This window comes from Oryctolagus cuniculus, chromosome 3 (assembly GCF_051225735.1).
Source record: "Oryctolagus cuniculus isolate XC-2025 breed Fujian yellow rabbit chromosome 3, ASM5122573v1, whole genome shotgun sequence".
NCBI classification, from domain to species: Eukaryota; Metazoa; Chordata; class Mammalia; order Lagomorpha; family Leporidae; genus Oryctolagus; species Oryctolagus cuniculus.
This window is the reverse complement of record NC_142869.1, coordinates 22,449,567-22,464,214: the sequence shown is the minus strand read 5'-3', so window position 1 is coordinate 22,464,214 and position 14,648 is coordinate 22,449,567.

Below are 14,648 nucleotides of genomic sequence, written 5' to 3'. Positions count from 1 at the left end.
GGATGTTGGCATTGCAGGTAGTGCCTTAACCAGAATTTAGTGTCATCCTCCATAATTCCAATTAAAAAAAATATGCAGGTCTAAAGTGAATCTGCAGGCCTAAGATCTCAAAACTCAATAGTGAGCGAGATATGGGAGGGTTGCAGGTGGGAGGGAAGTTATGGGGGGGGGGGAGCCATTGTAATCCATAAACTGTACTTTGGAAATTTATATTTATTAAATAAAAGTTTAAAAATCTCAATGGTGTTAACATTTGGAATAAGAAAGATGAAGCAGCTGGAAGAGACAGGAGCTGCCTTTTCGTTGTTCAGCCAATTTAGGTAGGTCCTAGAGTCCTGCCCTTTTCCCTGGATATTGATGAGCTTCTTGGGCTTCTTCTTTTTTTTTTTTAATCTATTTTAAGGTAGAGTTATAGACAGAGAGAGAGAGAGAGAGACAGAGAGAAAGGTCTTCCTTCCATTGGTTTACTCCCCAAATGACTGCTATGGCTGGCGCTGTGCCGATCCGAAGCCAGGAGCCAGATGCCTCCTCCTGGTCTTCCTTGTGGGTGCAGGGGCCCAAGCACTTGCGCCATCCTCTGCTGCCCTCACGGGCCACAGCAGAGAGCTGGACCGGAAGAGGAGTGGCCGGGACTAGAACCCGACACCCAAATGTGGTGCTGGTGCTGCAAGTGGAGGATTAACCAAGTGAGCCACGGCACCCGCCCCGGGCTTCTTTAATGATCATGTTTGCTTTTTGATACACCAAGACATTTGGTCTTAATGTGGGAGGGGGAAGAGATGATAGCTTGTTTCTTGAAGATGTTCTGACCCAAGAGCAGAGCATCTTGAGGTAGGATATTGCAGTACTATGGCAGCAGGGTAAGTGTATCTAGCAGTAGTATGTTGTGGTAATGTTATAGTCATATTATTTGAAATAACTAAGTCTTGGGATGGTGGGGTATTGTGCATGTGCTAGCCCAACTACAAGAAGGAAAAGGCAAAAGAGATCAACAGCTTTTCCTGCTTCACTCTGGTGCCAGTCATCTATACCACAGTCACTCTTTTTGCTAAATTTGCATGGAACTTCCTTTTATTATTGATTCAACTCCTGTGTCACAGTGCTTGTAGTCTAGGAGGGAAAACCAGAGAAAACGAAAATAAAAGTAACAGTTCTGGGAAACATGCCTGCCATGTGTCCAGCTAATATTTCTCAATGTTAGCATGTGCAGAGGAGAACTTGAGGATGTGAAAGTTTGAACCTAGTGTCTAGGGACAGTCAAGATTCATTGATGACAGCCTTGAGTGATGTAAGCAGTCATGACCCAGTTACACCTCACAGGAGCTTTTGTGAGTTGTTGGAGGTATGAAGGCCACTAGAAAGGACTCCTTGAAAGGGAAAGGATCATATAGCACAGAGGCTCATCTCTGTGGGTAAAGGCAGCCACGGGTAAGTGAATGGCCATGGCTGTGTTCCAATTAAATTTCACCAAAATGTCCACTGGCTGGATGTGGCCCAGGGATGCACTTGTGAAGTTCTGCAGCAGATCCTAGGGTAACTATTATCAAGTGCACCTTCAGGTTAACCAGTATTCCAATTTCATAACTGAAATAGGTTGAGTGATTCATTTTTAGGATCATACAGCTTAGGATGTGCTTGAGTTAGGACCAAGTCTGTGCAGTACTATTATACCTTCACAGGAATCTCACCAAGACAGAGGTAGTCAGAGCTGCCTTTAGCACTCCTCTTGCTCCTCTCACCCTCCTCTAGCTCCCACCCTGAGTGATCTGATCCTCCTTTGGGTCTCCTCTGTCAGTCTTATGCTTCCTTAGCCTAACAGATTTATTAACCCTTTGTGGTCTCTTATTCCTTCTACTCAGGAGCCTTTGCCTTTTTATCAATGTCTTTATGTAATGGGCTATTTTTCTACCTGTCTTGGTGAGAGCAGTAGTTTTAGATTCCTTATAAAAGAGACATTTTCGAAATGGGTAGGACTACACAATTGGGGTTTGGACACAGAACCTACTAATCCTAAGCCAGTGTGTTACGCAGTGAAGCCAGTGACAGAAAACGGCAGCTAACCAGCTATTTATAGGAGCAGGGCCTTGTCTGATGCAATGCTGGTCGTGACATTGCAGCCATTGTTATCTTCACTTCACAAGATCAAGTGCTGAAACTGGCTCAAAATCCCTTTAAAAATCATAAGCTTATGAATTTGCATGTAGTCCTTTCTTGTTAATTTACAGCTCCTTCCCTAAAATATTTCTCCAGTCTTTCTGCTCCTCAAAAATGTTATAGTTGTTCATTACTATGGACTGGTAATACAGTCTCCAATTACAGATGCTGATTTTACTGATAACTTACGTTCAGCTGGAGGCTCAGGCCCATAATGCATTTACCCCATAAATGCCTTTTGTTTGTTGTACAATGCAAGGAAACATGGGGTGAGTAAAATTTTGAACTAGTTGCCACCACTGGCAAATCAGGTGTTTTCATGTAAAATCTAGGATTTGAACTTCTTGTTGCTCCTAAACATTTGTGATACCTGTCGGCATTGGATTCCAACTGGCTGGAGCTCAGAAGCATTTTTCACATGGAGAAGCACTGTTTAACTTGTCTGCACAATTTCTGCTGGTGTTGTTTATTCTCCCTGCCTCTTAGGACCCTCCGTCCTGACCTTTGGTGGCTAACACAACTAACTGTTGGATCCATCTCTTTCGCCTGTACTTCCCAAACAGTTCACAGGCCACCTTGATTTTATGCACAGGGGAACTAAGGATAAGAATCTGGGATTGGGTACAGAGCTACCTACTTGCCTGCGAATTCTCAGTCAGATCCCTAGGACCATATGATGTCAGGGCCACTTCATTCCTAGCCCCAGAGCCCCGACTTTCTCCTTCAGCATAGCTCGAAATCCATGAGGAAATTTAAGGAATTATAACCAAGGCGAAGAGAACCTAGCCCTCTCTTTGGATAAGACTTGGACTCCAGACTGGGAACAGGAGAGTCATAACAAATTCTCATCTTCCTGTCCCTGGCACTCAGTTTCATGCTGTGGTGGCTAGAACACTGGGGTTGGTCTCCAAAGCATGACCCCTTTCTAAGTAGCTGAAGCAGCAGAGGACTGTGTTGGGCAGAGGAATCTTTCTCCAGTGTTGTGAGTCTTTGACGGGCAGGAACTCCATCTGTCCTCTGTGTACTTGGTATTTGACAGTCACAATGCCAATGATGATGATGGGGTGCTGGGATAACTCACTGAATAGCTTGTGAATGTTCTCAGTGCGTCTTCCCTCCCTCCTTTAAAGCAGGCAGGCACATTTTCACTTTGCATTTTCTTGTTTTCAATGAGAAATGAAACAGAATCTCTGTGCATATAACTTCCTTCCTGAGTTTTAAAAAGCATGTTTTCCTTCTACTCTAAAGGCAGAGAGATAGAGACCGACAGAGAAAGATCTTCCATCTGCTGATTCACTGCCCCAAATGCCTGCAACAGCTGGGGCTGGGCCAGGCAGAAGTCAGGAGTTGAGAATCCAATCTGGGGCGCACACGTGGGTGGCAGGGACCCAAGTACTTGAGCCACCACCTGCTGCCTCCCAGGGTGCAGAAAGCTAGAATCAGGAGCAGAACTGGGACTCCATGCCAGGCACTCCGATATGAAATGTGGGCTTTTCTTAACCACTGTGCCAAATGCCCACCCTGCTGAGTTTTTGATATCCAAAACCCTGGGGCTCAAGCTTGAGGTAAGGGCTTGAGACCTGATCTATAGTGGGAAGCAGTAGGTTGTAGGAAGCAGGAGGGAGGGGATAAGGCATGTGGGTCAGGGAGGGAGAACAGACGTAGTTACTAAGCTGATCCCTGCTGTGGACAAGTAGGGTTCCATGGCCTCAGGGACCCTCTGAGGAACTCTGCGGAATGCACCTCAGCAGTGTCCCTCCAGATGTGGGTGGCTGTGTTCATGGATCCACCAAATCCATCCCCGCGTGTTGAAGGCTTCTCCTGGGAATGTTACTGGCCCCTTTGCCTGGCTGCCTGGTACCTGAGACGTGTGAGAATATTTGCTCTTTGCTATTTTCTTCTTCGCTCTTTAAGGCCTTGGTCAAAACCAAGTATTGTTTGTGCTATGGCTTGCCTCCTCCAAAACTCATGGTGGAGTTTCATCCCCACTGTGAGGTACTGAGAGTGGACGCTTGATCTGACTGCGGTGTTTAGACCTGGGGCCTTTGGAAACAAGTTAGGATTAGACAGTCATCAGGATGGAGCTGCAGGAATGAATACTGGTGGCTTTGTAAGAAGACTAAGGTGGGGAGGGAAAGAGAGGGGAGAGGGGAGAGGGGAGGGGGAAGAGGGAGAGAAATAGGATACATACTCACACATACAAGCTCCTGTCTCTTGCCAATTATGCCCTGTGCTGCCTTTGGACTGTTGGAAAGAAAGCCATCAGCTGATTGGCCGCTTGACTTGGACCAGATCTGTGAGCCAAAATAAACTTCTCTTCTTTGTAACTTACGCAATCTGTAGTCTTGTAATTTTTGCAACAGAAGATGGCCAGATACCGTGTGTGTGCGTGTGTGTGTGTGTGTGTGTCTCTGTGTAGGCACACAAGTGCATACAACTGCATAATCTACTATTTGGATTTTCATAATCTGTTAATCAACATTTTATATTAAATGTATTTCCAATTTTTAATTTTTATTAAAATATATAAAGATTTACATCTTCCTATTGTTGGTGTTTTTTATGTTTTTGTAGGACATAGCTATAGGACTGAAATTATAGGGTCAGAGAGGATATGTTCTTTTCTAAATTGATTTTTGGATAGATTTTATTGACATGTAGCAAGACTGGAGGTACCAAGACAAGCTTGCTGTCTTTCTGGGGTAGGAGAGGACCTCCCTGCTGCAGATATTAGCTCCTAGCAGGGGCTCAACAAGTACCTTTTGAATGAAAGAAAATAAAATAAACCCTGGTTCTTCCTTTCTCATACTAGGCAGAGCTGCAGGAAACCCCAGAGTGGCCCCATGAGCACTGTGTGAATGCATTAAAGGTGAACTTTGGCAATGACCTATGAGTGAGTGTCTAGGAGAGGTTGTAAAATCCCTAGAAGACTTGTAACACATTAGAGACCTCTATTTATTTAGAAAAGGTTAGGGTACCATTCTATCAGAAACAAAAAGGAATGATGACTTTTTTTTCTGGATTGTTTCTCTTACCTAAGTTCCAAAAATGCTCGTTTATAAGGTCCTCCTGAACACAGCACCTGTATGTGCACATAAAACACTTAAAGCTATGCTTTACCAAGAGAAGGCGCTTCCCTCACCCCCTCTAACCCCCAGCCATCACTGGTTTTGTTTTCTGAAATTTCAGTTATCTGTGGTCAACTGCAATTTGAAAATGTTAAAGGAAAATCCCCAGAAACAAACAATTCATGAGTTTTAAGTTGCACCCTGTTCTGAGTTCTCACACAGACCCTCCCTGTCCCAGCTAGATCTTGAATCATCACTTTATGCAAAGCCTCTTTTGTCTTCCTTTTTGATCTCTTTGCCTCTCCTTATTTTATGGGCTCAGAGCAGGTTCACCTCTGTCACCACTAAAAAAAAATGGGTGTGGCATCATTGGAAATGTGAGGAACAGAATGTAAGCATTTTCAACCCCCAAATTAATTCTGATTTCTCAGTTTCCTCTGAGGCTTCCCACCACACCTTTTAAAAGTTCATCTCATTTTACTTTCAAGTGATAGTCAGGTGAATTACTGATTTCCAAGCTGGTTGGCCCCTACCACTGTCAGGTCAGTTCTTCAGATCCACTGGAGGACATAGTGTGTTTTCCAGTGCAGACACCAATGCCTTTCAAAAGAGAGTGTGGGCATAGACATATATATATCCACAACATCAAGACACAATGTTCTAGGGTGTTCTAGTCCCAGAGAGCAGGAAAGAGGAGATGGAAGGCAGAGGCTGGGAAGACTTTAGAGTTTTCAGAACTACAATGTCCAGTGAAGTGTGGAAGAAAATGCAGTTTCTACCCCTCCTGTGTTCTGCCATTCCAAGCCTTCCCTTTAAAACACAGCTCCTGCTGAGAGCTTTGCTTCTTGATGAGGACTGCAGATAAGTGGCAAATAAGCCCTTCTAACCTCTTTCCCATAGGCAGCCTACTCTCCATGTCTCCCATTCCCTGATGTTTTCTTAGGATCTAAACTTATGGCTAGACTCACAGACACTCAGTCCATGCTTGTTGAGTGAATGGCTCTGGTCCCAGGGCTAGCCCGCCATGCTCTGCTCATGGTCTCTCAGAGACTCTGACCCCTGATCTGTTAACATCTGCTGCTGGGTAGAGGAGAAGGGCAGGCTATGCCAGCTGTTCCCTAAGACCCTCTCTTTGGGATGGTCGATAATTTCCATACTCAATGTCCCAGTGGGTTAAGTGTCTTAAGCTGACATCCTGTTTACTGTCACCCAGAATAAACTAACCCACATAAGGAAGAGGGGTGTCCTTTCTGAGTATGGGCATCAGACCAAGAGCATATTGGGTCACAATAGAAGATTTCTTCTTTGGTTTTGGCTTTATTCTCAGTTTCAAGTAGTCCTGGGATTTGTGTACCTTGCAAGTGTATGGTTCTAAGGGTTCTTAGGTGCCCATAGTTAGCCTTGTCTCTGCAGGGCAGCCCCTGGTTTGGGATGACCTGTGTGCTTTCCTGCTTTCTTTCTGTTCCTCTGTATGCTGACTGCTCCTGTGCTCACAAAGCCATGCTTTTTCACCCCGGAAGTGATGGTTTCCTTCCAGAGATGGTCAGTGATTCCCACTTGCAGTTTTTCCAACACTTGTAGTTAAGGCCCATTATTCTCCCCTCAAAATCCCATCAGCAGTGTTTCCCACTCTGTGCATGGGACTGCAGGTCTGGGTCCTAGGTTCTCACCCTCTCCTGCCTTTAGCCCCAGCAGAGCAGTGGCCCCTTTCCTGTGGACTGCATATCGGGTTGGTGGGTATATTTCTCAAACTTTTAAGTTTTAATAATCTTGATGCTTCCTTTATTACCCCGAAGATGTTAGGTGTTATAATTGTTTTCTCGTTGAATCCTTAATATTCCCTTTGGCCTTTCCAGTTCTCAACATGTACTTACTAATTCTTTTTATTAAATTCTCTCTGTTACAGTAACTGTGTGGTTTCGTTTCTTTTCTTTTCTTTTCTTTTCTTTTCTTTTCTTTTCTTTCTTTCTTTCTTTCTTTCTTTCTTTCTTTCTTTCTTTCTTTCTTTCTTTCTTTCTTTCTTTTTTTTTTTGACAGAGTGGATAGTGATGGATAGTGAGAGAGAGAGACAGCAGTTGGTTCACCCTCCAACGGCCGCCATGGCTGGCGCACTGCGGCCAGCGCACCACGCTGATCCGAAGGCAGGAGCCAGGTGCTTCCTCCTGGTCTCCCATGGGGTGCAGGGCCCAAGCACTTGGGCCATCCTCCACTGCCTTTCCGGGCCACAGCAGAGAGCTGGCCTGGAAGAGGGGCAACTGGGACAGAATCCGGCGCCCCGACCGGGACTAGAACCCGGTGTGCCAGCGCCGCAAGGTGTTTGCCATGGAGGTATAGAAGAAGGCAGCCAACAATGCAGAGAGGCCGCAGGGACCAGTAAAAAAATTCAGGCAATTGGGGCTTTGGGAGGGCAAGGAAGGAAAACGTCAATAAAGTTGAGCAGAATCAGGCTTCTCAGAGGAGGTAGGTACAACAGTGGACAGGGCTTTCGCGGCAGGAAAACTGGTCAAAAGAGCAGCCAAGACAAGTTGGGGGCAGGAGCTGCTTTAGAGAGTTCATACAGGAGGCCAGGGAACTCACATCTTCGTTTGTTTGTGTGGCCCTCATATGGCCATGTCATATACATAGTGTGTGATTACTGAGTTACTGAGTCTGTTGGCTGGCAGTCCCCAGGGATAAGTCAGCGTGAGCCAAAAAGATTTATTGCTAAGGAAAGAGATACTTCTTCCTGGAACTAGCTTTTGAAGATCCAGAGATGATGTCCTGAGGGCGGCGCCTCTCGGAAGTGTCATCTGACTTGGGTTATGTTTTAGGCACATCTACAGTTGATGCTGGGATGTCAGACATAAGAGGAGCATTGGTACTGATCTGCAGGAAGGGCTGGTCACCACGTGCGACTTCCCAGCCCCTTGGGCTTTCCACCCCACTGTCTCTTGATCTCCGTAGCTAAACAACCAAGGCAATCGGGTACCCCTTGTGTGAACACCTGCTCCACGTCTCTTCCAGACTCAGCAGAGATAGTACATGTAATCTTCATATTGCATGCATTTTGCAGGATGGTCCAAACTGCAAATGTATTGGTTCAGGAAGTGTGGTTGTAGTGGCCTTTTCCCACTCCGCCTGGCTCCTGTGAGCCTGTGGGTTTGTGGGAGAAGCTGCCTTGTTCTGGTTCAAAAATGAACGGTTTCACAGCCCATGCCCACAGCTTCTGCAGAGGTGCAGGCACATGAACCCTTCCCAGCCCATCATTTCTGAGTCCTGGTGGGTGAGGGAAACGGACAGGAGAGGGCAAATGAAGTGAGTGACGGTGAGTGGGGAAGCAGCTTGGGGAAGCAGTGAACTGTTCAGCCGAGGGCTGATGGAGCCCAGCAGATGCCCCTTGGCAGGAAGAGAATGTGCAGAGAGTGGGGCCTCAAGAGGCTGCTGCCCCCTCCTGAGCAGCCCCTGTGGGTACTCTGAGCTCTGAGCACCACTCACTCCGTGTGGGCAGGGGTTCCAGACGAGGTGCCAAAGACATTCTCACCTATGGAATATGGAGCCACAGATGGGATTGAGGCAGGCGGATGGAGAGAAGTCCTCAAGAGAGAACAGAAAAGATGTGAGTGAGGCAGGGAGTCAGCAGGGATAAGGAGTGGATGACTGCCAACATCCGAGCCATGTACACCATCTGAATCCTGCCATCTTCCATGCTGGTTCAACATGGCTAAAGACTCGGAGCACCTGCTCCTGGTCATGCAGCTAAGTTTCACTTTCTCTCTCACTCCAGACATCTTGACAGCTTCCTGGAGACCACCACATGTGCTGCAGCCCCACCTCAAACTGGGTCTCCTCTGGATCTTCCATCAGGCCCTGCCCTGAGCATCATCCCTACCCTACACAAGGATGGCCCTAGACTGAGTGGAGGCAATTCTATCCTCAAGAAGTTGTGTGCACTCACACCCGAGTGGGCAGCATCTCTTTGCCTTTTAATACATCCTGCTCTCTTGCTCAGCTTAGCTACATCTCCTGGCTGTAGTGCTACCCAGGAAGGTGAGAACCCAGGCGAAGTCCAGCTGGAGGTCTCTTGAAGCCAGCTAGGGCTCACAGTCCCCACACTGTTATTTGGTGACCCCATCAGAAAGAGTAGGAGGGCCTGGGGAGGGAGGAAGGACAGGAAAGGAAGGCAGGCCCAGCTCTGTGGGGCACCCTGTTCCCTGCACCCCAGGGTCAGGTGGCAGTGGTGGGATGGGAGTGAGGGGCAGGCACCTTCACTTCCTTTTGTCTTTGTCCACCCTACAGAAACTCAGCCACCCCCAGGGCTGCCCAGGCATTGGTTGCCCACTTAGGAGCTTTGTGGAAGGAGAGGTTCAGAACTTGCCCGGGCAGTCTGTTTGGTGCAGGAGTTAGCAGGCTGGGGGAGAAGTGTCCCTGGCCCTTATGCCTCCAGAAGCCTGGCCTGCTAACCTCGTTTGACCTGCGAGCAGGGCCATCTCTCCTTCGTACGGCAGCTTTTCCCATTCCCTGCTCTGCTCCCCCCTCCCTCCCCAATTCTCAGAACTCACGTCTGTCCATTGGATTCCAGGAAGTGGCTGGTGCAACCTTGTAACCGAATCTCCTCGAATTGGAATCCCTCTGTATGTCTCTGCTCTCGGGCCCTCCCACGTGTCCTCAGGGCTGGGTCTGGTTACAGCCGAGGGACCAGCCAGGCCAGGCTGGCCCAGGAACAGGTCCTGTCCTGCTGCTCTGCCCCAGGAGCTGCTCACCCCTGCAGCTCACCTGCCTGGCTGGGCACAGCTTGGCTCCCTCACACTGAGGTCTCCTCACCCCTCTACCTCCACAGAAGGACTCTGGAATACACGATGGGATGGTCGGAGGCCTTTTCAGTGTTCTTGGAGAAACCTTTGGTGTCTGACTAGGGCTGTGCTGCATTTCCTTCAACTCTATCCTGCTTGCCTAGCTCCTTCCCGCTCTCGGCTGCAGATGCTAACTCCAGCTAATTCTATCAGAGAACAGGGTGGGTTTCCCTCCTTCTCTCCCCTCTGCTCCCTTTCCTTCCTCTTCTTTCTTCCTCCTTTCCTTCCTCTGTTCCTCTTTCTCTCTCCCCTCCTCTCAAATAAAAATTCAAATAATAAAAATCCAACCTCAAAGACTGTATAAAAGTAGGCCACAGCCAGATTTGGCTGTGGTTTGTTGACCTCTGGGCCAGAGCATCTCTTACCCATGTGAAATGCCCGAAGAACATTACTTGTGGGCCTGGGCAGAGCTGTGCTAATGTCCGATGCTGTAGAGCAGCAGCTCACGCAGCGGTGCCAGAGGGTGCCAGAATTCAGCAAGTTTGGGAAACAGGTCCCTTCCTATAGGACTTCAAAAAGGCTTTCTTCAAAAGCACCTGGATCCTGGCTCCTGCCATCGGATCAGCGCGGTGCGCCGGCTGCAGCGGCGGCCATTGGAGGGTGAACCAACGGCAAAAGGAAGACCTTTCTCTCTGTCTCTCTCTCTCACTGTCCACTCTGCCTGTCAAAAATTAAAAAAAAAAAAAAAAAAAAAAAAAAAAAGGCTTTCTTCTATCTGAGGGAACTGATTCTCTCCCTAAAAAGTCTGCAGGTGTTTCCAAAATGGGTTTGTTTGGAGAACTCCCCTTCCAGCAGCATTACTGGGGACTGGTGTCCTGTGAAATACCCTTGGAGAAATGCTTAGCTTTGTGAGTCTCCTCCCAGCTCTGCTTTGGAGTTTGAGGAATCTGATTTTCCTTTGGAGTTAGCGTTAGGGTTAGGGTTAGGGTTAGGGTTAGGGTTAGGGTTAGGGTTAGGAGTAAGCAGCAGGAATGCTAGGACTGACGAGTGCGCCCAGCAACTTCTGCAGGCCATGAGGAAGGGGTAGCTGGACCTCAGCTATTGGAAGGTTAGGACCTCGAGTGTGGCTGGCCGGGAATCAGGGAGGAGCCAAGAGCCTGGAGTAGGGCAGTGCCTGGGAGTATTGCCAAGGTCCCACCATTTGCTGAAAAATACAGGATGTTTTGCAGTCTACCCTGGGTCTCGTGGGGGTGCTCATTCATCGTCCCTATGGGCTACTCACAGGTCCTTCCTGTTGTGACCATCTGGGTACATGTAGTCTGAGCAGAGCCAGGCAGAAATGTCAAGGGCCAGCTGGCTGCCAAGGCAGGGGCACACTGCTCACACTGGGGTAAACCCAGGCTCCGCTCCCAGTCCCACCAGGAATCAGCTGTGCAACACTGGACCCATGCCCTTCCTCCTCCAGATCTCACCTGCGACACAAGGAGAAGGTGATCTTTCCCTGCCCCAGGCTTGGTTGGTGACAAGCACATGTGTCTGGCAGGACATGTGGAGAACTAGAGGTTATCACCAGGCAGCCTTTGTGGGAGACTCACAGACCCAGGGTGCCAGCACGGGCAGGGATCTGTGAGCACCCTGCCTAGCTCTCACTTGTGGAAACAGAAGTGCAGAATCGCAACTCACATTCTTTGAGTTTCCTTTCAGATTGCAAGGGAGATATGAGTAGCGTCAAAGAAGGGTGAGGTGGAGTTGAGAGAGAGGAACATCTTTTGAGAGTAAGTGGGCCTATGAAATCCTGTCTTTTGTTTTCTTTAAGATTTATTTATTTATTTAAAAAGAGCTACAGAGAGAGAGACAGAGAGACAGAGAGAGATCTTCTATGAGATGGTTCACTCCCCAAATGACTGCAATGACTGGAGCTAGGCTTATCTGAAGCCAGGAGCTAGGAACTTCCTCTGGGTCTCCCAGGGGGGTGTCAGGGCCCAAAGACTTGGGCCATCCTTTGCTGCTTTCCCAGGCACATTAGCAGGGAGCCGAATTGGAAGTGGAGCAGCCAGGAACCAAAGCGACACCCACATGGGATGCCAGCAGTGCAGGCAGCTGCTTTACCCACCACACACAGTGCCGGCCCAGAAATCCTGTCTTTTGCAACAAAATGGACACAACCAGAAATCATTATGCTTAGTGAAATAAGCCAGTCCCCAAAAGACAAATATTATATGTTTTCTCTGATATGTGAGAGTTGATATAGAACAAAAAATATTTATAGAAACAAAATGGACATCTTGAGATTTGGCTGTTGTTTCTAGCCCTTGTTTATACTCCTGTGGAACTGTGGTCTTTCTATTTTCTTACTTGTTGAGGATTAAGGTTAGTGGCCAATTAAACCTGTGATTATAGAGTGGATTGACATTATGTTTTTGCAAAAATTAAAGAAGAAAAGGAAAGAAGGAGGGGGATTGAGAGAGGGAAAGAAAGAGGGAGGTAAGTTTGGTTATCTTCTTAGAATTGTACCTAGGAAATATATGAAATCTGTTCTCTTTATCTTAATAAAAATTTTAAAGAAGAATAAACTATCATTATTCTACCAAAGAAGAATAAGTGGTCGTCTGCATTATGGCTGTCATTTAAAGAAAGAATATGGGCCGATGTTGTGGCACAGTGGGTTGAGCCAAAGATTGGAATGCTCAGCACCCCATATGGGAGTATGGGTTTGAGTCCTGGCTTCTTCATTTCTGAGCCTGCTCCCTGCTAGTGTGCCCAGGTATTTGGGTCCCTACCACCAATTAAAGACCCATATGTAGTTCCTGGCTCCTGACTTCAACAATGGTTGTTGTGTTGTTGACTTCCAACAATGGTTGTTGTGTCCATTTGGTGGGTAAACTATGGATGGGATAGTCTCTCATTCTCTCTTTTTTTTTTTTTTTTTGACAGGCAGAGTGGACAGTGAGAGAGAGAGAGACAGAGAGAAAGGTCTTCCTTTTGCCGTTGGTTCACCCTCCGATGGCCGCCACCAGTGCGCTGCGGCCAGTGCACCGCGCTGATCCAATGGCAGGAGCCAGGTACTTATCCTGGTCTCCCATGGGGTGCAGGGCCCAAGTACTTGGGCCATCCTCCACTGCACTCCTGGGCCACAGCAGAGAGCTGGCCTGGAAGAGGGGCAACCGGGACAGAATCTGGCGCCCCGACTGGGACTAGAATCCGGTGTGCCAGTGCCGCAAGGTGGAGGATTAGCCTAGTGAGCCGCGGCGCTGGCCTTCTCACTCTTTCTCTCTCTCTCTTTCTCTCTGTGTGTCTACCTCTCTCTGTCACTCTATCTTTCAGATAAACACATCTTTGACAAAATAAATAGAAGAAAGAATCAGGACAGGAAGGAAGTTGTCTGCCAGCAGGGCCACTCACTCCCTCTTCACAGAGATTTGTGCAGACTTGCAAGGAAAGAGTGTCAGAGATCTCACAAACAATTCACCATGCTTTTGCCAGGACTCCCACTGTTATGTGGACTGAGGAGGGCCCAGGGCAACAGGTGGCTTTGAGGACAACCTGGGTGATGAGTACTGGCCGGGGCAGCGTTGGGAAGTCCTATGAGAGAAGAGATTGAGACAAGATAGATTCTATTCTGGGAGGATCCCAGAGGGTCCCAAGTGAAAGGTGACGGACGGAGGTGCTGAAAATGTAGACCAAGCCTCCTATTGTGCAGAACCAAAGTTCTCAAATTCTAAGTCAAGGGCAGAGGCAAAGAGAGGGGGCTTCCTTGGCTCTGGAGGTCTCCTGTGATCTCTGTTTCCTAACAGTGGTGAGAGACAGGATCTGAGGGATTGCTGAAAGATGGGGCTGAGGTCCTGCTGCAGGTGGGAGCTTTCCGCAAGTTGCCTGGGGCAATGGTTCTCAAAGTGTGGTCCTGGGACCAGCAATACCCGCACCTCCTTACTTACTTGTGACTCTGACCTGCTGAGTCAGCATGGGGGTGGGATTCGGATGGCCCCCTGCTCTAGGGAGCCTGCCAGGGGATTTTGATGCTTTAGAATTGGAAAGCCAGCAGCCAGAGAATTCAGGTGGGCATGTGAGCAGGCCCAGCATTCACACACTCACTGGAAAGCACTTGAAATCCACAAAGGAGGCTCTTGAAGAGCCCCTCCCCCTGTTCTTTCCTGCCTTCCTATCAGCTCCAGTGTTCCTTGGGTCTCCTTCCCTCGGAGCACATCCAGTAGTCACCCCTCTCAGGCACAGCCTTATCTGCTGGCCCCAGATAAAGAGTGAATTGGCCTAATCAGGATGACTGGACTGGCTGGCTCCAGGGAGGTCTGTTGGTGGTGCCCCTGCCAGAAATGGAGCCGCTCACATGGCTGACCCTCTTCCTACCCCATGGGCCCCCATCACCACCTCATCTCCCCTCCAGAGAAGGCGGGTCCTCGGTTACACACTCTCTCTCCTTTCTAATCAGCCCTCAGCAATTTTATTCCCAAGAAAGATAAGGGGTGACTATCTCGGCTTCTGTGAAAATCACAGTGGCAAAGCCTCGGTCAAGGTCAGGCTGTCTTACAGGTCTCTGCAGAGGGAGAAAGGAGTAGTCGGACTGAAACTGTCCAAGCTGGCCTCAAAACAAAACAATAGGTCTTTGTACTTCCCAACAGTACTGCAAGATAACTGACACTTC